This window comes from Ictidomys tridecemlineatus, unplaced genomic scaffold (genome assembly GCF_052094955.1).
Source record: "Ictidomys tridecemlineatus isolate mIctTri1 unplaced genomic scaffold, mIctTri1.hap1 Scaffold_517, whole genome shotgun sequence".
NCBI lineage: Eukaryota > Metazoa > Chordata > Mammalia > Rodentia > Sciuridae > Ictidomys > Ictidomys tridecemlineatus.
Genome location: NW_027523393.1, coordinates 92,007 through 112,694, shown reverse-complemented (window position 1 = coordinate 112,694; position 20,688 = coordinate 92,007). Strand labels below are relative to the sequence as shown.

The 20,688-nt window shown below is 38.5% G+C and overlaps 1 long non-coding RNA gene across 1 annotated transcript in view; it reads left to right on the top strand.

Annotated features, from left to right (window-relative positions):
- Positions 1–6,261: 6,261 nt before the first annotated feature.
- The window catches only part of LOC144373862 (uncharacterized), a 30,716-nt gene continuing 16,289 nt past the window's right edge, over positions 6,262–20,688 (top strand). The window contains exons 1-2 of the long non-coding RNA XR_013433400.1: positions 6,262–6,976; positions 7,783–7,850. This is a non-coding gene — a long non-coding RNA (uncharacterized LOC144373862). The remainder of the gene's footprint in view (positions 6,977–7,782; positions 7,851–20,688) is intronic.

The window sequence follows — 20,688 nt, the reverse complement described above, 5'->3', positions numbered from 1 at the left end:
CCCTCCCCTCACTCCTCTCTGCCCAATCCAAAGTTCCTCTGTTCTTCCCTAGCCACCCTCACACACACATCATGGATCAGCATTCACTTATCAGAGAAAAAATTCAAATATTTTTTGGGGGGATTGGCTTATTTCGCTTAGTATGATATTCTCCAGCTCCATCCATTTACCTGCAAATGCCATAATTTCATTCTTCTTTAAGGCTGAGTAATGTTCCATTGTGTATATGTACCACATTTTCTTTATCCATTCATCTGTTAAAAGGCATCTATGTTGGTTCCATAATTTAGCTATTGTGAATTGAGTTACTGCAAACATTGATGTGGCTGCGTCTCTGTAGTATGCTGATTTTAAGTCTTTTGGGTATAAACTGAGGAGTGAGATAACTGGGTCAAATGGTGGTTCATTTCAAGTTTTCTGAGGAATCTCCGTACTGCTTTCCAGAGTGGTTGCACCAATTTGCAGTCCCATCAGCAATGTATGAGTGTGCCTTTCCCCCCACCCACATCCTTGCTAACACTTATTGTTGCTTGTATTCTTGAAAATTGCCACTCTGACTAGAGTGAGATGAAATCTTAGTTTTGGTTTGCATTTCTCTAATTGCTAGAGATGTTGAATTTTTCTTTCACATATTTGCTACTTTGCTGAATTTGAAATTTTCTGGTGGAATTTTTTGGATCTTCTAAACATAGACTCATGTCATCAGCAGATAGTGATAATTTGAGTTCTTCTTTTCCAATTCATATTCTTTAATTTCTTTCATCTAATTGTTCTGGCTAGAGTTTCAAGGACTATATTGAATAGAAGTGGTAAAAGAGGACATTCCCATGTGTTCCAGTTTTTAGAGGGAATGCTTTCTATTTTTCTCTGTTTAGAATAATGTCGGCCTTGAGCTTAGCATATATAGCTTTTACAATGTTAAGATATGTTCCTACTATGCCTGTTTTGTCTGGTGTTTTGAACATGAAGAGGTGCTGTATTTTGTCAAATGCTTTTTCTCCATCAATTGAGATAATCATATGATTCTTGTCTTTAAGTCTATTGATGTGATGTATTATATTTATTGATTTTGGTTTATTGATCATGGTGCACTATTTTCTAATATGCTTTTGTATGCAATTTACCCAGAACTTTATTGAGAATTTTTGCCTCCATGTTCATCTGTCTGAAGTTTTTTTTTCTTGATGTGTCTTTGTCTAGTTTTGGTATCAGGGTGATGATACTAGCCTCATAGAATAAGTTATAAAGGTTTCCTTCCTTTTTTAATTCATGAAATAATTTGAGGAGTATGGTATTAATTTTTACTTGAAGCTCTTGTAGAACTTGGCTGAGAATTTGTCTGATCCTGGACTTTTCTTGATTGGTAGGCTTTTGATGGTATTCATTGACATTTTAATAATGAATTATATAGAGAATTCAAGTTCAAAGAAACACTTTATAAAATTCTTAGTAATTCTAACAGTTATTTTATTCTTTTAGATTTTTCAAAAAGATAATATTACCATCTGCAAACAATAAAATTTAGTATCTTGTTTTATGGTAATTATCTATTTAGGTTGTTTTGTTTGTGTAGCAGGGATTGAACTCAGGGGCATTTGAGCACCGAGTCACATTTGCAGTCATATTTTATATTTTATTTAGAGACAGGATCTCACTGAGTTGCTTAGAACCTTACTTTTGCTGAGGCTGGACTTGAACTTGCAATCTTCCTGTCTCAGCCTCCCAAGCCACTGGGATTACAGGTGTGTGCTGCCACCCCTGGATCTATTAAGGTTCTGTACCTTTAGTCAGAAAAATAATAATCATTCAGTCTTATACTAGAAAAGTATCCAATTAATTGAGTGTTTCACCTTTTGTATTTATTATTTTTATTCCTCATTAATAATATTCACATTGCTGCGCACAGTGGTGCACACTTGTAACCCCAGTGACACCAGACGCTGAGGCAGGATTGTGAGTTCAAGGCCAGCCTTAACCACTTAGTGAGATCCTGCCCTAAAATAAAAAATTAAAAAGGGATGGGGGTGTAACTTAGTGGTAGAGTTCCCCTGGGTTCAATTCCCCAGCCCCATAAAATGATGATGATGTACATGTTTCTCTATTTCCTTAATTTATTAGGGAATATGATTTTTAAGATTGAGGAATTATTTGACTTCAATATCTTACTTTAAATATGTGCTCTTTACTGTATTTAAAAAATAAACTTCCTGAACTGCCTCCCTGCCTTTTTAATTATCTAATTACCCCTTATTATTATATAGCTTTAACTCCTTTGGGTATAAACCAAGGAGTGGGATAGCTTTTAAGATGACTATAATTTTTTTAAATATTAAGAAAATGTTTGAGGGAGTGGCCATCATGACATCCCCTTTTAAAGTGGGGACACTGAGGCCCACAGACATTAAGTAATTTCCCAAGGTCATGCAGTAAGCAAATGTGAAAGCCATGATTCCAGTCTGGCTCTGAGTGAGACCTTGCCCTCTGTGTCACAACATTTCAGGGCCTTTTCGAGTCCACAGCAGATATTCATCTTTGCTTCCATCTTCATCTCAGTGCAAAGGACCCTGGAGGGGGGAAGTAGTTGACTTTTTAAGGGACTGAGAGGACAGTGTCCATAATTAGGCTCTTGAGTGAGCAGAGAAAAATGGAAAAAAAAGTACCTGTAAGTCCCTGATTGTCCCCCATAACTGTTCCTCCTGGGATGCACAAGGTGAGGCCTAAGATGCATCTGGCCATCCTGATTTCTCCTTGGAGCCTCCTCATCACTCACTTGCTGCTTGCTCATGGCTCCTTCAAACCGGGGCATGGAGAACACCCAGTACTGCTGGCACATTAGTAGAATACATTTAGATCCTACCAAAATGGCTCAACAGCAGAGTTCTGGGCTGAATAATGTCCCCACAAAATAAATTCCCACCCAGAACCTGTAAATGTGACATTCTTTGTAAATAAGTCTTTGCAAATGTCGTGGAGGTTAGACCATGCTGAGTTAGGTGGCTCCTAACCCAGGGCTTGGTGTCCTTCTGAGAAGAGGGGAATTTGGACACAAACACACACAAAAGGCAGATGACAGATATGAAGACGGAGGTGGAGATGGAATTATTCTTTCATAAACCAGGCAACACCAAGGACTGCTGGCCACCAACAGAAGCTGGAAGAAGGAAGGCAGGATACTTTACAGAGCCTTAGGAAAGACCATTGATTAACACCTTGATTTCCAACTTCTGGTCTCCAGAACTGTGACAGAATGAATTGCTGCTTTATGAAGCCACTTAGATTATGGGAATGTTTTTTAGGAGACTTTTCTTTCTAAATGCAGAAAAAAATTATCAGTCTCTAGTTTTATTTGGGTCTTATGTGTGAAGTGTTTCTCTTTAGTCCTTAAAAATAGATACTAAGTGGGTAGAGAGCGAGAACAATAACTACGTTTAATAATTCTGCATTTAGCTTTGTGTAGATTTTTGAAGCCAGGTACATGCCCATACATGAGCCCACATAAGCATACACCATTTTGAAGTCTGTTCTTCAAAAACTTGAGAATTGAAGCAATAAAGTCATGTTTATTTTTATTTAAATGATAGTTCTCAGAATAAGCAGACCAGTTACCCTTGCCTTTTTTGATTTTATTTTTTCATTGTTTTCCCCTCTCTGTAACCTGTCTTTGGCTCTAACTTCTCAAAATAAAAATGGAGAAAGAGGGATCTTTCTTTGAGGACCATTCTTCAGTGGAACTCTCCAGGTCTTTACAATTTACAGGATGAAGTTTCTTTCAAGTAATACTTTTTTTGTTGTTTGTTACCTTTGCATCCCTGATTCTGGTCTTTCTCATTTCCTCTAGTGCTACTTTGATTTAAACATGTTGTCTATTTACATGATTTTCCACTTCTCTTCATTGGATACTCAGACATCCTTGAGATTCTGAGCTTCTGCACTTGATTTTGTTCTTAACAACCTCCTGGGGACCCTCTTTCACGCCTTGTATTATTTCCATTTTTTTTTCAGTCCTTCGGTTTTGTAACTTGTTTTGTTTTTTACAGTCATTGTTTATTTCTTTGAAACCTGCAACTCATTCAAACCTTCTTCAGGTGTTGCTCCTGCCTCTTGGTTAGCTTCTTCAGTGGGTATTGCAGAATCAGGGTCACTGCATTTTCTTAGAACTATTCGTTGTTTCCTAAGCCTACACTGAGGGTTATTGATTGTTTTTATCAGATGACACTATTGTTTTTCAGTTACAATAGCTAGACAGAAGAATGTGGGCTTGTTTTTAATCCACCATCTTCCAAGACGTCTCTTATTGTCTTTACTCATTTTGTGCCAGTCAAAACTCTTGCTTTTGACATCTCTTCATCTCCTTAGGTTCCTTTTCACCTGCCAAATGTCTCGCTTGCAAGTTTAGCTTTGTACAAATTCTGATATCAATTCTTTGTTCCAAATAAATCTTTCAGTGTTATGTCAACATAACTACCATACTTATTTCTTACAATAGCTAGCCCAAGGTTGTCTCATCTACATAAATTGAATGTCTTAAATCTTTCTAAGTATCACCTTTGTTACAGAAAATTTGGAAGGCAATTTAGAAAACACTTTTCTTTGGGCATTGCCATAAACTTTTCTACATGTTTTTACAAAGATGTGCACAAACATACCTTCTTGGCTCGGTAGTATTCCATCAGGAGGAGGCACCATTCCCCTAGAGTTGGACATTTCCTTTGTAGAATTGGTATATATTGTTTTAGTCTTTTACATCCTTCTCTTTGGAAGAGAAGGATGTAAAAGTGTCCTCCCCTTCCCTGACACGGTTTTTATGGAACCAATCATAACACTTTAGTACCAGCTCCAGTGATGGACAGGTATATGGGGCCTATGTCTCAGGCCTGGTAACCATGACTCCTATAGAAACATGGTTCTAGTGCCAACAGTACTTTATCTTATGACTCCAATTCTTCCCAGAGTACGTCACTTGGAATGCATTTCCTGCTCATCATGGAAAGTAGAACAAAGACTTAACTTTAGATGCATTTATCATTTACTTAATAAGATGTCTAGAGGTAGCAATCATCATGGGTTCAATTGCATAATCCAAAAAAGTATGTGTAAGTCTTAACCCCTATCACCTGTGTAAGGAAATGGTGTGTGTGCAGACTTAATTAAGATGAGGTCACTAGAGTAGGTCCTGATCTAACTGGCCTCCTCATAAGAAGAACTGTCATGTGAAGACAGAGACACACAGGAATAACCTGACTACAGAGATAGAGTTTGGAGTGATGCAGCTGTAAGCCAAGGAACATCAAGGACCTAGAACATCAAGCCACAACCCCAAAATAAGAAACAGCAGGAAGTACCTTTCCCTACGGAGTCTCCCTTCCAGAGGAAGCCTTCCCTGCTGACACCTTCATTTTGGACTTACAGCTTCCAGAACTGTGAGAGGATAAATGTCTGCTGCTGTGAGCTACATGATTGTAGTGCCTCATTAAATAAAAACAAAGATAAATGCATTAAAATCCCGGGAAATCCTCAAGAATCAGAAAAGAACTGTTTCCACAAGTATATGGAGACAAACTGGTCACCGGAGACAAAAGGCATAACACTAGTATTCATTCAATTTTTTAAAATATTATGAAGTGCTTATTATTATGTTCCAAATAATGATGTATACAAACTTTGTTATCACCATTACTGATATTATTTAACAAAGTCCAACTATTTATTAAATACTTATCACATGCCCAGCCCTGAACTTGATGCTTTCAAGACATTAGCTCATTCAGTTATCTCAACATCTCTGTGAAACAGTACCATTCTCCTGATATTCCACATTTAACAGAGAAAGCTGAAACGCTCGCCAGTGACTCATTTTATGGATTATTGAATTAGAGCCACACATGCAAGAGAATGCAGTGACATCCCTTTGTACCTCAGTTGTGGGAAAAAGCCCAAATAGGTCTCCATGCCTCCTGATTCATAAAATTGATCCATTAGATCCATGTAAATGCATCAAAGACTCACACTAAACTTCCCGGGATAAAAGTGGGCATGAGGAATTTTGATTTCCTCATGACCCACAGCATGAGATCACAGACTGTAATGACAGTTGGACATTCTGATGGCAGACTCCACTGGAAATTCCCTCTGCAGGTCAGCATGAGGATCAAGGCTCCACCATTTGCTGCTCAATTAATGTTTATGAGGATCCCAAATTTAGTTTTGCATTAATAATAGAGTCTGAGACCTTTCCGGTCCTCAGAGACCACATTACCTGTTTCAGATTGTGGTCCTCATTTTCACACATATGACAGGAACAATTTCAAAATATATGCGGTGGAAGATGAGTCAAGGATGTTTATGCTTGAGAGTGGAAAAATACTCACCAAATTATATTTCAGCCACAATATTATAAGAGATGTTAATTAGAGTCCCCCCTGTTTAAAGAAATTGGAGAAACACTGCCTAATACAGGCTCTTTAAAGTATTGCTCTCAAGAAATATGTTTAATGTAGCTTAACTCAGCATTTTCTATGCTTCATTGCCCTTGGAGACATACCTCTCTCTCTCTCTCTCTCTCTCTTGTTAACATCCTTAAGGACAGTGTTTGTAGGACATTGGTTATGAATTTCTGAGTTAAAAGTACATTATGAAAGTGTCCCAGAGATGCTCACATGAAAATACAGAGCCAGATAATGGGTTGGAGCTCTGCTGGAAGAAGGTTCTGATCATTCATTGCAAAGACTGAGTAAGACTCCCTGGCGGAAGGGTGAGTCCTTAATGATGGCAGACAGGTATGACCATATGCTTTTGTTGCAGAATTGTAAATAACAATTGTGACAGCTTTTGTTTGTTTTGTTTTGTTTGTAACGTCTGGTCTTGAAATTTAGGGACTGCAAACATTCCAGAAAGGAGGTTGTGAGGAAAGGAATTCCTTAACTAGGGACCTTGCCACCACCTGGTGCAGATGTCTCCCAGGCACGGCTTCCACGTGGTAAGGCATGTTTGACATAGACCCAAGCCCTTCTTCCCCTTTAATATTAAAGATATAAGTTACCAGAAACTGTTCAACTTTGTCAAGCACAAGATTAAGCACCAGAAATAGAGGGAGACAAAAACACAACCCCTGTCCTTCAGGGCTCCTAGTCCACTGGGAAAAAAGACACAGACATTACCAGGGGCAAGAATGGGGCAGTAGAGAGACACGGATGTCGGTACAGACCTCATGCTGCAGGCTCAAGGAGGCTCACTGAAGAGGCAGTGGAGCTCAGTCTTGAGGGGTGAGTGAGATTTTCCCATTAGAAGATGGGTAAAAGCACAGAGGCCTAAAATGTGAAGCCAGTCCAAAGACCAACAATGAGCTCTGCAGGACTGGATTGGAGGTGCAGGTGTATGAGATGAAGTGAACCATGGGAATAAGGGGTGGGAGAAGTGGAGGCACACTTTAAAAACCTTGTGTAGCATCCAGATGCACCCTTGAACTGGCTGTGTGACCTTTGTTACTTTGTCATTTAACCTTTTGGACCTCATATGCTTAGATAAAAGTATAGTTCTAAGAAGCAAATTCTCAGCCTTTTAAACTTATTTCTTTGTTGTGTGACCTCGGACGAGTTATTTAACTTTTCCTGGCCTCTGTTCCTTCATCTGTAAAATAAATGAGCTTGTTGAAAGGATTAAATGTAATAAATGCAATAATTTAATAATATATATTTGTGCTTAATGCAAAATAAACATATACAGTTTTGATTATTGTTGATAGCTATGATCGTTATGCCTAATAATCTGCTTATTATCTTGCAGCTCAGTGGATCTTTGCTAGGACTCCACATGTCCATACAGCTGGTTCAGCATGTTCATCTAGCTCACAGGTAATGGAGATGTGTTATGGGCTGATTGGAGAATTAGTCCTGTATATGACCATATGACAAAACTAATAAAATGGTTCACTTAAGCCCTGTGTGTTTTTATTTTGTTTTATTTTATTTTAACAGCATAGCCTAGAGTCAAAGTCCCTCTGAGAAGTCCTGAGTTGTTTCAGATCAAAGCTGCTTGGGGCTGCTGCCTTGGATCTGCTGGTCCTTATGGCCCTCTGACTCAGCCCGATATGGAGCCATTTCAAGTCAGAGAAAAAAGGTTTCCAATAACCATTCTCTCTCCATTTCCACCAGTAGTCTGCCTCCCCAAGTATAGAAATGAGGCAAGACATTCCCACTTCCTGGCTTCCAGGTAAGAAGGTTTGGTCCCATCTATTCCTTGCAGTTTCCCCAATCCTCACCATTGGCTGGTCTAACTTGTAGGACAAGCTTTAAGTTCTCAAACTGTCCTAGGTTTCAAAATGCTTTTTTGAAAAGCCCATTTCTCTTATAAAAGAACAACACCTTGGAAAATCCAAGCGATTTATTTTTAACAGATTTTTAAAGTGCTTTAAATCACCAATACTTCCCAGCAAGGCACGATGTAAGACTCGGCCATCATTATCAATCAAGGCACCAGATCTTCAGCAAGCAGGCCACCACACGAGAGGCACAAATTAAGGATGTTTTCTGGGCTAAGCCCCTAGTGGGCAGGGGCCCTGTCTGGCTAAATTGCTTTGTGCCACACAGAAGAGGAGAAGCGAGTGATTTTTTATGTTGGTGATGTCTATGTGCTTGCTGCAGGCCTACAGAGGTGAGCAGAGGCCAGAGTCCTGTGGGGTATTTGACAGGAGATTTTCTTGGGGGTTTCTGAAGACCTCGATCCTCAAGCTAGTGGAAATTTCCTAGAAAATAGACTAGAACTGCCCCCTGAGCACCACATGCCTCTCAGATTTGTTTCTGATTCTTGAAAGACATGTCATTGACTCCTAATGGTTCCAGAAAACCTGAGGAAGAGGTGTGGGTAAGCAGCTCCTCATACCCAAAGCCCCAGAGAGGGCCCCCACCCCTCTGCTCTCCTTCCTGGGCCTCTTTCTTCCAAACTGCATTTTCCTGACTACGCCTGAGTGTGTTTGAAGAGAGATCACCAAGAAAAACAGCTGTGTATGTGTGTCTTCTTTTCTCTTTTTCTTCTCTCCCTCTTCCTTCTCCCTCCCTCCCTCTATTCCTCTCTCTCTCTCTCTCTCTCTCTCTCTCTCTCTCTCTCTCTCCTCTCCTCTCCTCTCTCTCTAAACCTTTTACACTGCAGTTGAACAAGCCCCTGGATAAAGACTTTATCCAAAAACCCCCTCTTTAAAGTTATTTCACATTTCTCTGCAAGGCTTTCAGAAATCTGTTTGTTTGAGGGCAGAATTAGATGTGACCAGCGTTTTATTATGACATAAAACCATATTTCTTCCCTGGAAGATTAAAAAATAAAATCGGTTAATAAGAAAAGCTGTCAGCCACAGAAAATGGCTGACATAATCCATTTATCCTCCGAGCAATAAAGACATTGGTCCTTGGGAGTCTATCCTCTCTCTCATGTTATTTCGCCCAAAAAATTATCTTCCCAGCATTCTGATGGATTAAGAAGTCATATGGGAGATAGCAGGGAAATGACAGATACAAGAAAATATATAATATCCTTTTATTTCCCCTCCTCCCTCCACACTCACTCATATCCCCTCTCTCGCCTCCTCCCTCCCCCATCCAAAACACACACACACTTTATTTTCCTCTCTTTTCCCTTTCCCTGACACCCTCCCATTTTTCTCACCCTTTGCAAAAGAAATAGATCTTCTTCTACCCACAATTCCAATGCTCTGATAATCCTAATAGGGGTGATGATGCAAAGTAGCACCCAAGTCTCTTCCTGTCCTGTGTGTGTGTGTGTGTGTGTGTGTGTGTGTGTGTGTGTGAGAGAGAGAGAGAGAGAGAGAGAGAGAGAGAGAGAGAGAGAGAGAGAAAGACTGGCACATCTACATGGACATAGATCACCAAATGAAAAGATGAACCCCAGATAAGAGGGTTGAACACCTGGGAGAAAAGAGAGTTAAGTGTGTCGAGCCACACTGCTAGATTTTTAATCTAGGATTTCTGACAATAGCATAAATTTTAGAAACAAGGATGAAAGTGGCACAAGCCAAAGGAAACAACAACCGGAGCCTTGGAAAGACTGTCATTAAAATGGCATTTGGGGTTTAGGGTTGACAAAATCGTGAACAATAAAGAAAAAAAAAAGCACAATGCAGTCAAACTCCTTTTGCTCTTTTCTCCATGAATGGTGTCGACACCATCTTTCCTTACACACACACACACACAGGTGGCCCTGCACAAAACTCCTTCTGTGGTTCCAGAGGAAAGATTCTTGAGATGGCCTATCAAAACCCTCAGAAGACTTTTTAAACAGCCTTGCAAAACATCCCCAGTCCACTGTCTAGGATTCAAAGGAGGGATAATGGCCATGCAAACAGAACTGGGGCGATGTCTCTGAGAGGTGTCCTTTCCTCCCCTCCTGGTTTTATTGAAGTGTGATTGACACATAGCAGTGGTACACATTGGAGGTGCACAGTGTGGTGGCTTGACACGTGTGCTTGTTGGGAATGGTCACCACAATCAACTCCAACCACACATCACCTTCTTTTAGCATATTACTCTTTCCCACCTGAGTCATGTCACTCTCTTTCTTAACTTACCACTAATCTATAATAATAATAATAATAATAATAATAATAATAATAATAATAATAATAAAAGTATTTCAGTCCCTTGGACAGATTTTTTTTTTTTAGAGTCAAGCTTCAGTTGCATTTCATGGGAATTTGACTAAAATGAGTTTATTGCTGGCTGATATATGTGCTTTTTTAGGAAAAATGACAAGAAGTTGTACAAAGAATAATAAATGCCAGGAAAAGACAGTGAGACTGATAAACAGGTATGGAAGGGAGGATTTCTGGAAATGACTCTCACTGTGCCCATGAAAATGAGCAATCATGTATGCACATGGGCACATCCACAGAGGTTTCAATATTTAACTATGATCTAAGAAAATATATCATTCACAATTATTCTTAAGGCTTACTGTACATCTTTTCCCTAAGTTGCAGGAAGTGGAAAATAATCAAATTTACTGTTTTTTTTTTTAAATAGCTAATCCTCAAGTATGTGTGTGACTACAGTGACTTTGTATGGGTGCCGGGATGGGAATGAACAAGGTTAAGGGTGAGAGAGGAGTTGAGTGAGGGACAAGGAGGATGCAGTTTGGGATCCCACTTTATAAATTACTTTTTATTAAATTTCTTTATTCATTTTCTTGGCTAAAGCATTTGACAATTTGCAATGACATAATACAAATGCCATCAGGATTCTAGAAAATAATTTTGATTTCTTTCAATTCATTTCCTCCTACCTATTCATATCTTTCTACAGCAAATGTCTTTTGGGACCATAACTTTCTATACATTCTGAAAGCCAGTTGTGATAGAAGGCTTTAATTGCATGGTACAAGACACACTCTCATAAAAAAATGATGATACCCACTCAAGACGAATATACACATTTCATTACAGCAAAGCCTCTTTATTTTAATGGCTATAAAACCAGATGTTGAGCAAATGTCTACAGGAATTAAAAACAGGGAGAGAATTCATGAGTCACATTTACTGAAGCTAAATGTTTAATTGAAGGAGAGATTGTTCCTCAATTATGGGCCTTTAGTAAATAAAAGCTGCTTGAATTTTAAGTGTGTTTGAATTCTATAACATGAAGCTGGGCTCCTCAAATATTTCCATTGGTCCTATTAATGATATAAAAAGAAACTCTACATTAAATTCCTCATTTGACAATTGACCATGCCTAAAATACCATTCATTTGTTACTGTATTGAGTATGTTATTGTCATTGTGTTCAACTGGGCATCATAGGTCATTCTAATGCAAGGTTTAATATGGCCTTATGCCATTGCTAAGAATTGATGAGGAATTAGCTTGGAGTTGATTATAATTCCTAGATAATGCATTTTGCCTTATTCAGTCTTCTGAGGGTTCACCATGCTCCAGGTGCTATGCCAGGAACTGGAAATCTGCAGATACACAGAAGGAGGTCATTGTTCCCTGGAATAGCACCAACTGGGAGGGGAGAGGGACCAGAGACAGGCAAAGACACCTCCATGCAGTGGGTTCACTGACAGAGGGAGTGGAGCCCTGGGGGCACAGGGATCATCATCGCACAGAGGTGAGGAGGCAGTGATTATCCCACAGCTGGGGAGAGTGTCATGAATGCCCCTTCTCCACATGCCACTGGCCTTATCAGATGCCCACCACCACCCTGATTATGGAAGATAGATGTCAACGTCTTGTCTCAGAGCCCTTTCAGGACTTTTCTGCAAGGGATTTTGCAGGAATCATTCTGATGAACACATACCCCACCCCACCCCCGTTGTGGTTTACCAACACTTATCTCATCTAGTGGCCCTGAAATAATTCCAAACAAATTGCAAAACAGGACAGGTTAAAACTTAAAAATGGATAGTGTTTCTAAAATCGCTTTTAAAATTGAAGGCCTGACAGATTATTTTGATCACCAAAAAATTACAAAATCCAAGCCATTGCTAATACCCATGCTGTCTCATCACTGCTCTGATTACACATTTTACAATTTTGAAAATTCCACTGCCCTTGCCTCTCTCCCCCCTGATACCGAGATCTTGGAGAACTGGGATGGGTCCTGGTGGGTGATCTATAAACGTCTATCAAATTCAATCAAAGGGAACTGACTTCCAGTAAATGGAAAATTATGAGTCACCCATGTTGAAAATGGTTCAGTTTGTCCATCACAGTTACTTTTCTCCCACAGTTGTCATAGCAAGAAACCTCAGACAACTGGTCTCTATATACAATTGGTGACTTACTGGTAGGCTGGGTTTTTCTATTTAATCATGTACTCTATTTTACTAGAAAATTACCCAAAATACCTTATTTGGGTTCTCAATTTAGAAGAGAAATCTGAGACTATAATTCACTGAACACCAAAGCTAATTGGACAGGATTATATCACTGATGGCTCAGGAACAGGTCACTGTGAAGTTCAAGCATTACTCAGAGAATGTGAAAAATGCCAGTTAACAGAGGTTTTCAATGAGTTATCACTGGAGTAAGAAATTATTCTAAAATTAAGCCCTAGATTTGTTCAGGTCTACCTGTCTTCCTTTGGAATCTTGTTGGCAATTTCTTTTCTTAGAGACGGCCCAGGTCGTGTGTATTTGATAAAGCACATCTTGTCATATGGGATGCGGGTGTGTGTGGAGGGGGTGGTTATAAAGATATCACTGTGTTCTGGAGACTCTACTGAGCACTCTGTCCTTGGAACAATACTGTGAGGCAGACACTATTCTAACCCACTTACAAACAGAGGAACTATGATTTAGAATTTACTTGCCCAAGGTTATAAGACTAGGACTTCTCAGGGCCAGAGCAGGATACTATCTGTGTGATTTCAGGGTCCTAATTCTTAAATACTACTCCATTCTACTTCCACTGAGCTGATTTACAGAAATACTTGGTAAACCTTGCAGAATTTAATAGTGCTTTCTGGTTACTATTAAAACTTGATGATTACTGTCTTCACAGCCTTTTCTCAGTCACTTGAATTTCTTCTGATCTAGACCCTTTAGGGTCTTTGTCCTTTCCCTTTTTCAGGGTATTTATCTCTTTCCTTGCAAGTAGAACTTTCCCTGCAGGGTGCTAATCGAAGGCCAGTCAAAGGTCAGTCCTTACCTCTTGGTCAGTCAATAAGGACCTGCCCTTGCTCAGCCCTGCACAACATGGCATAGGGAGTGTTGAGGGAGAGTCCAGATGAGTTCTCAAAAGAAAATTTAAAAAGAAAAGAAAAAAGAAATAAAGAAACCTCCAAATCATGGATATAAAGCTAAAGTGAGAAAACAGAAACTAGGCAGGTTTCCAAGACTGAGGTCAGACCTTATCCATGTGACTTCTTTCTTTTCCTTCATTCCTCTCAGGAAGGTACAATGACAAGCTAGGAGAGGTCTGCATTCTGAAAAAAAAAAGTTCTTGGAAAATTCTTTCCACATCTCTTAACTTCTAGGAAAATTTTCTCCAGCTTCTGACCTCCCCAATTGGGTTGTTCAACCCTCAATTCAGGCCAGACCTCTAAGCTCTAAGCTCAAACTGTCCATCATGAACTTGTGTGATTAAGGTTACTCTCCGAGGACCTGACACATATAGAAAAATAGGCTATGCTAACGGACGCTTCTTCTTTTCTTTGTTTTCATTCAGTCTGTCCTTTTTTCAATATGCATCATGTCTCAAGAACCACCCTACCCGCTAAGGGAAATGGATGATGAAATGGAAACATATCTATGAATCAAACCAAGACATCTAGGAGAGTCCATTTGTTGGACTCTCCAGAAAAATATTACTTAAAAAAAATTTGTGTCAAATTAAGGGTGAGGCACAAATGCATACAATGTTGGAAAACTGTATATCAATATAGAATAATTCTTCACTCATATCATTTCCTAAGCACCTTCAAATTCCATCTTCATTTAATAGAACTGAAATCCAACATTGTGAATGGCACATTACAGGAGTAGTGCCATATAGAATATTTAACCTGTGTGCATCATTTTTATAATTCTTTGCTTTAACTAACTTTGTCAATTAACTGACCGCTTCTGGTAGCTGACAAATGAGCTTCTATATATACAATTAGACAAGTGTTTAGGGTTTGAGGAAAATAGGGAAATTACTGGAGGCCTTGATGAAGACACAGGCATTTCCATGGGTGTCATGGGTGACTTGACAAGTGAGAAGAAAATATGACAATTTTAATGCGTTCTCTTCAAATATGTTTCTAAGAAAGAAAAATATACATCCTATTCTTTCAGAAGTAGGTTCAAAAGAACGGTTGGATATCTGATACAGAAAGTTTATTGCTTAGAAATTATAGAAATAGTTTCCAGATTTAAAAGAAATGAGTAGTTAAGTACAAGTCATCTCCAAAATGGCAAAAACAAGAGTCCTTTCTGCTACTATGCACATGTGCATAAATGTCCCACAGAGAGAAATGACTTTCTCATTGAGGGGATCCTTGCAGCATAGAAAAGCTTCTGTGGAGAAAGTAGTTCTCCTATGTTCAAAGAAGGTACAGGAAATGTTCATCCCTCAGATTATTTGAGGGCTAAAGATAAGCCTCCTTGGCAATAGCAATTAGAGTCCAGCAGATGGAAATTAACACTGACATTGAAGAAAGTCATCAGCCTGAGATGGCTTGGACAAGTTTTTAATACCTAATATGTACCTGAGAAGAAAAGGGAAATTTTTTTAAAGGACAAGAAAAATCTAGAGTTGAAAGACTCTTTAGTGATGTTTTTAATTGATAATGAGAAGGTTCAGTTGCTTGCATTTCTTTAAACCTTGCTCCAAGTGACATCTACCTTAAGTTTGTTGTACGAAACCAATAATCAGAAATATCAAACTAATTTTAAAATTATTTTTATTTGCAACATATATGATAGAATATTATCTATTTGCAACATACAGATAACAACTTATTCTATAAGAAGAGCTCCCAACAAAATCAAGAAAAACAAAACTCTGTCAAAAATGTGCTAAATATTTTTTAAATAGGCAACCAACAAAAAGAAAACTGACATGAGAAAAATAAGTGCCAAAGCATCACATTTTCTCTTTTGAATGTGGAAGATAAAAAAATGTTGAACTGAAGCAGTATAGTAACTACTAAAGATTGGGAATAGAGGTGGGAAGGAAGTGAAAGGGGTTTGGATATAACTAGTAGATAATGTATAATATATATATATATATATACACACACACACACACACACACACACACACACACACACACACACACACGGAAACACCACACTGAAATCCATTCAAATGATTAATATATGCTAATAAAAATGTATAGCTAGGCATCTAGGATTCACAGCTTCCAAAGTGATGCTAGACCTTCTATGTGATTGTGAAACCTATTCTGCCACTTTAATGGCCACCCACCTCTGGCTTGTAAGAGCAGAGGCTGAAGTGGCCATTTAAAAAAGAAAACGTTGTCAGTATACTATGCCTCCCTCTTACCTTTCTCCCATCCTTCCTTCTTACCTCCAGCTATTTGGGAAGGCCTTGAAGGGAATCTCTCAGAGAGCATGATCTGTGGTCCTCTGAGCCTGCAGTAGCACAGGGACTGGAATGGATATTGTCTAAGAAGACAGAAAGTGGAGGTCTGTGTGGGTTCACAGAATAAGGTTACACCAGGAGCTAGTTCCTTCCAGCAATGGTTGCCTGTGAGTTGATAAATCCATAGACCTCAGCCCAGCATTTCTATCCCCTCTGAAGTTGTGGGGAAACTGAGCTGGGGGGAAATACTTTTTATTAATTCATAAACATTTTTAAAAATTACTTTTCATACTAAAACTCTTCTTTCAGCTAATTCACTAATTTGTAAAAGGTGGGAAGCCAGTCACACCTTCCCCTCTATTACAAGCATTCCAGTTAAATTCCACAAATGAGGGAGATGAAGTTGTAAAGTGGAGAGGAGTGCAGAATTATATTATGTGACACTGGACTAGAAACTGTAATTTGTGATGCAAAGCTGTTCTTGGAACAGGAAATGACAGGACAATTTGTAAAAGTTATGGAGGCTGCCAGGGGAATTTTCCAAGGTTCATGGAAGAATGAGCCTACAGGGTGTTTTGAATGGACAGTGGAGAAATGATTAAAATTTCTTTCACTTATGCCCTATTGAAGGCATTTGCTCAACAAGTTGGTTGCACAGATAAAGAAAGAAGAAGGGGAAACAGAAGGAAGAGGGGAAAGAATGGGAGAAGGAAAGAGGGAGGGAGGAAGGAGCAAAATATAGGCACCAATAAAAATAACCAGGGGGCTGGGGTTGTGGCTCAGTGGTAGAGTGCTTGCTTAGCATGTGTGAGGCCCTGGATTCGATCCTCAGCACCACATTAAAAAAAAAAAAACAGAATAAAGGTATTGTGTCCAACTACAACTAAAAAATAAATGTTTAAAAAACGAGTTCCTGCAACTTCCTGTAGGTCTTTTCTAGAAATCAAAAGCTTTAAAATCTACCTTTGACCTAACAATTCTACTCCTAGGAATTTCTTCCAAGAAAATGATCATGAATGTGCACAAAGATCTTGCTATAGAAATGTTCACTGGGGTGTGGTTTCATAATAATGACCATAAAGCAACAAAGTATGCTATAAAATTCTACAGAAAAGAATATCTATCACTTTGAAATTTTTGTTGTTGTTGTTGTTGTTTTAGAAAGCACTATATAACAGTGTATCTAATGGGTGGTTATGATCTACATACGGATGATGGAATTATGGGTGATTTTTCCTTTCTTCATTTTTCTTATATTAATTTTATATAAGAAGTATGCTTTCCATTAATAGGAAAAAAATAAATGTTGAGTCTTAAGAATATTTTTATAAGCCGTGAAGCACAATTATTTGAATAATGTGCTACTCTCCTAAACCCTAGTCACCCATGTTTGAGAAAAGTCTGGCACTTGGGTCTGTGCAACCATAATCTAAGCCTTAGCCACAATGATTAGAATTCAGAAATTTTCAGTTAATCAGAACTGCTGTGAGCACATCAAGATGAGCTAATAAAAACTGGTATTATAAATAAAATCAGGCAACAGCAAATATCAAAAACAATCAGAAAGTTGGAGTTTGAGAGTAAAGAATCAACAGAATGCCAGCTAATGACCAAGTCCAGAAAAGAATCAAGTATTATAGACTGAACATGTATCCCACCTGCAAAATCCACAGCTTGAAGCTCTAAGTTTGGTTATATTTAGAGTAAGGAAGTAATTACAGTTAAATAAGATCATAAAGAATGCAAAAGGATTAATAGCCTCATAATAAAAAGACACCAGAGTTAGTGCTTAGTTCTCCCCCACTCCACCTCACCACATCCTCTCTGTGCACACAAAATGAAATTTCTTATGAGGACATAGCAAGAAAGTATCTATCCTTAAGTCAAGAAGACAGCCTTCAACAGAAACCAGCCCTGCCAAATCTTGATCTGGGATTTATATCCTCCGGAACTGTGAACAATTAATTTTGGTTTAAGCAATCCAGTCTATGGTATTTTGTATTACAGTATGAGCTGACTAATACATATTTTGGTACCAAGAAGCAGGATGCCCATGTAATGATTACTTAAATATGTAGAAGTGACTTTGGATCTTAGTGACCACATATATCGTCCTGAACAGAATATTGGTAGAACTATGGACATTGAAAACTGTTCTGGTGAGGTCTCAGATGAAAAAAAAAAGAAGTTATTGGAACTGGAGAAAAATGTGATCTTTGTTGTAAAGTGGCAAAGAACTCGGCTGAATTGTGTTCTAACGTTTTGTGAAAGGAGAATGTGTGAGCGGTGAAATTGGACACTTAGCTGAGAAGGTTTCTCAGCAAAGTGTTGAAGTAGAAGCTTTGTTTCTCTTTCCTGCCTGTAGGAAAAAGAGAGAAGAAGAGACAAATAGGAGCAATTGTTCAACAAAAAGGAGTCAGAGTCTGAAGGTTTAAAAATTTCCCAACCTGTTAATTGTGCAAATAAAATGAGAAAACTGGTTCTGAAGAGAAGAGAGTAAGAATGTAGCTGCCCAACCACTTGATAAGGAGACTGGTCTGAGGGCGTGCCACAGATTTAACCAGCCATCTTTGCATAAGCCAATAATAAGGATGAGATAACACCTGCAGAAATCTGGTGGTTTGAACCAAATGGAACAGGATGGAATAATAGAACAATATGGCTGAAAACATGCTTTATTTTAAAGACAAGAGGAATGTGCCCGAAGTAATACAGATGAACAGGGCCATCAGTCCTGTAAGCTTTTTATTCCTTATTCTCAAAGGCTGCGGAGGCTGTGGCCTCCTCCTCAGCTTCAGCAGACCAAGGTTCTCCTACTGGAGAGAGCAGTCCTCCATCCAGCTGAGCAGAAGGGGCAGGCTGCCCTGCAGGGGTTTGGGGAAAATGCTTGCCACAGCACTGGGCCTGGAGGCAGAGAAATTCCAGAAAGTATTATTCTCCAGCCTTAAGATCTCATGGAATTGGCCTTGCTTTATTTTGGACTTACTTAGGATCTGTCACCTCTTTTTTTTTTAAATTTATTTATTTTAATTAGGTATATATGACAGCAGAATACATTTTTTTAATGTTCCAGAGATTTATTTTTATTCAGACAGGTCTGTGACCTCTAGTTTCCTTTGGTTTTGAATGTAAATTGCTTTATTTACCATAATTACTTTCTTTTTTTTTAATAGTTGCTCATGACAATACAATGATCTTGACATATCATACTTTTGATTCAAATGGGGTATGAATTCTCATGCCTTTGGAAGGAAGTGTCTGCCTTCTATCTGTCTAGCCCTTATATGTTGGAAGCACATAGCTTCAGTCTCATAGGTTCACAAGCTAGAGAACAGTTTTGCCTCAGGATGGATTGTACCTCAAATCTCACCTATATCTGGCCTCAACATTTAGATGAGCCATTGGACTTAAGATTTGGCCATAATGCTGGCAGAAGTTAAGGCTTTCAAGGATGATGGGATGGGATGAATGTAGTTTACAGGTAAAAGAGATATAAATTTGGGGTGCCAGGCGTAGACCAAGATTGGTCCCATCCACATATTCTTAAGTTGAAACCTTGGTTATCCTTCTTTAGAGGACCCCAAGTCTCTAGACTAGATTATCATTTCTCTAATCAACTCTCCAGTTACAAATCATTTACATTGTTTTCAAATTGCCTATTTTAAACAATGCTAAACCTATGATGCTGGTGTGCACTTATTTATATAGGAGAGATTCCCAATAGCAGAACCGCCGGAGAAAAGCATAAACTTTTAAGAATTTATCTTTTAATCCGTCTTGCAAATTTCCCTTACAAACAGGATTTTCTGGCTTCTATTCTCATCAAAAGTATCTATCACAGTGGGTATTTTTCTATGCTGTGAACAGTAGATATTAAAAATATCTTAATTTGACAATCTATAAAGGTTAAAAGTTAGCATGCCATTATTTTTTTAAATTACGTCTACTTGCTTAATTTACATTTACTGGGTCACTAATGATATTATTGAGTTTATTTCCATATCTTCTTTGGGCATTTGTATTTCTTCTACTGTGATATACTTTTTTCAGGTGATTTCCCTTTTTCCTGCTCATTAGTAGTTGTTCTATGTTATTACTGAGATTAATTTGTATTTGTTTATAGGTTGCAAATATTGGCTCCCAGCCTGTCACTTATTTTTAGTGTCATTCATGACATCTTCATGGTGAGGAAGTCATGGCATAGTGAGTGTTTGCCCTTAAGTCAAACAGCCTCATTTCAAACCTCACTCCTACGACTTATGAGCTATATCACTTTGGGAAAATCACTTAAGCTTCCTAAAATTTAGTTTTCCATCTTGAGGTGGGGATCGCTCTAGTACTCCCATCACTGAATTTTTATAAGCATTTAAATGAGATAATTCATGGAAAGTGCTTAGCACTTTTTCTAGCACATTGAAAGTGTTCAATTAATTGCACATGTTAAGACTTCTATGATTAATTTGTCATTTGATGAGTACATTTTAAGGTAGTCACAGCTGTCAGAGCAAGTTACCTGCCAGTCAGAATGTATTTTTTTGGTTTCAAGAAACAGAAAACCCAATTAAAAACATGACTTCAAAATAACCAAGAGGTCAGCTCCAAGGTTGGCTAAATCAGTGGCTCAACCATACCAAAAACATTTGGATTCTTTTACCA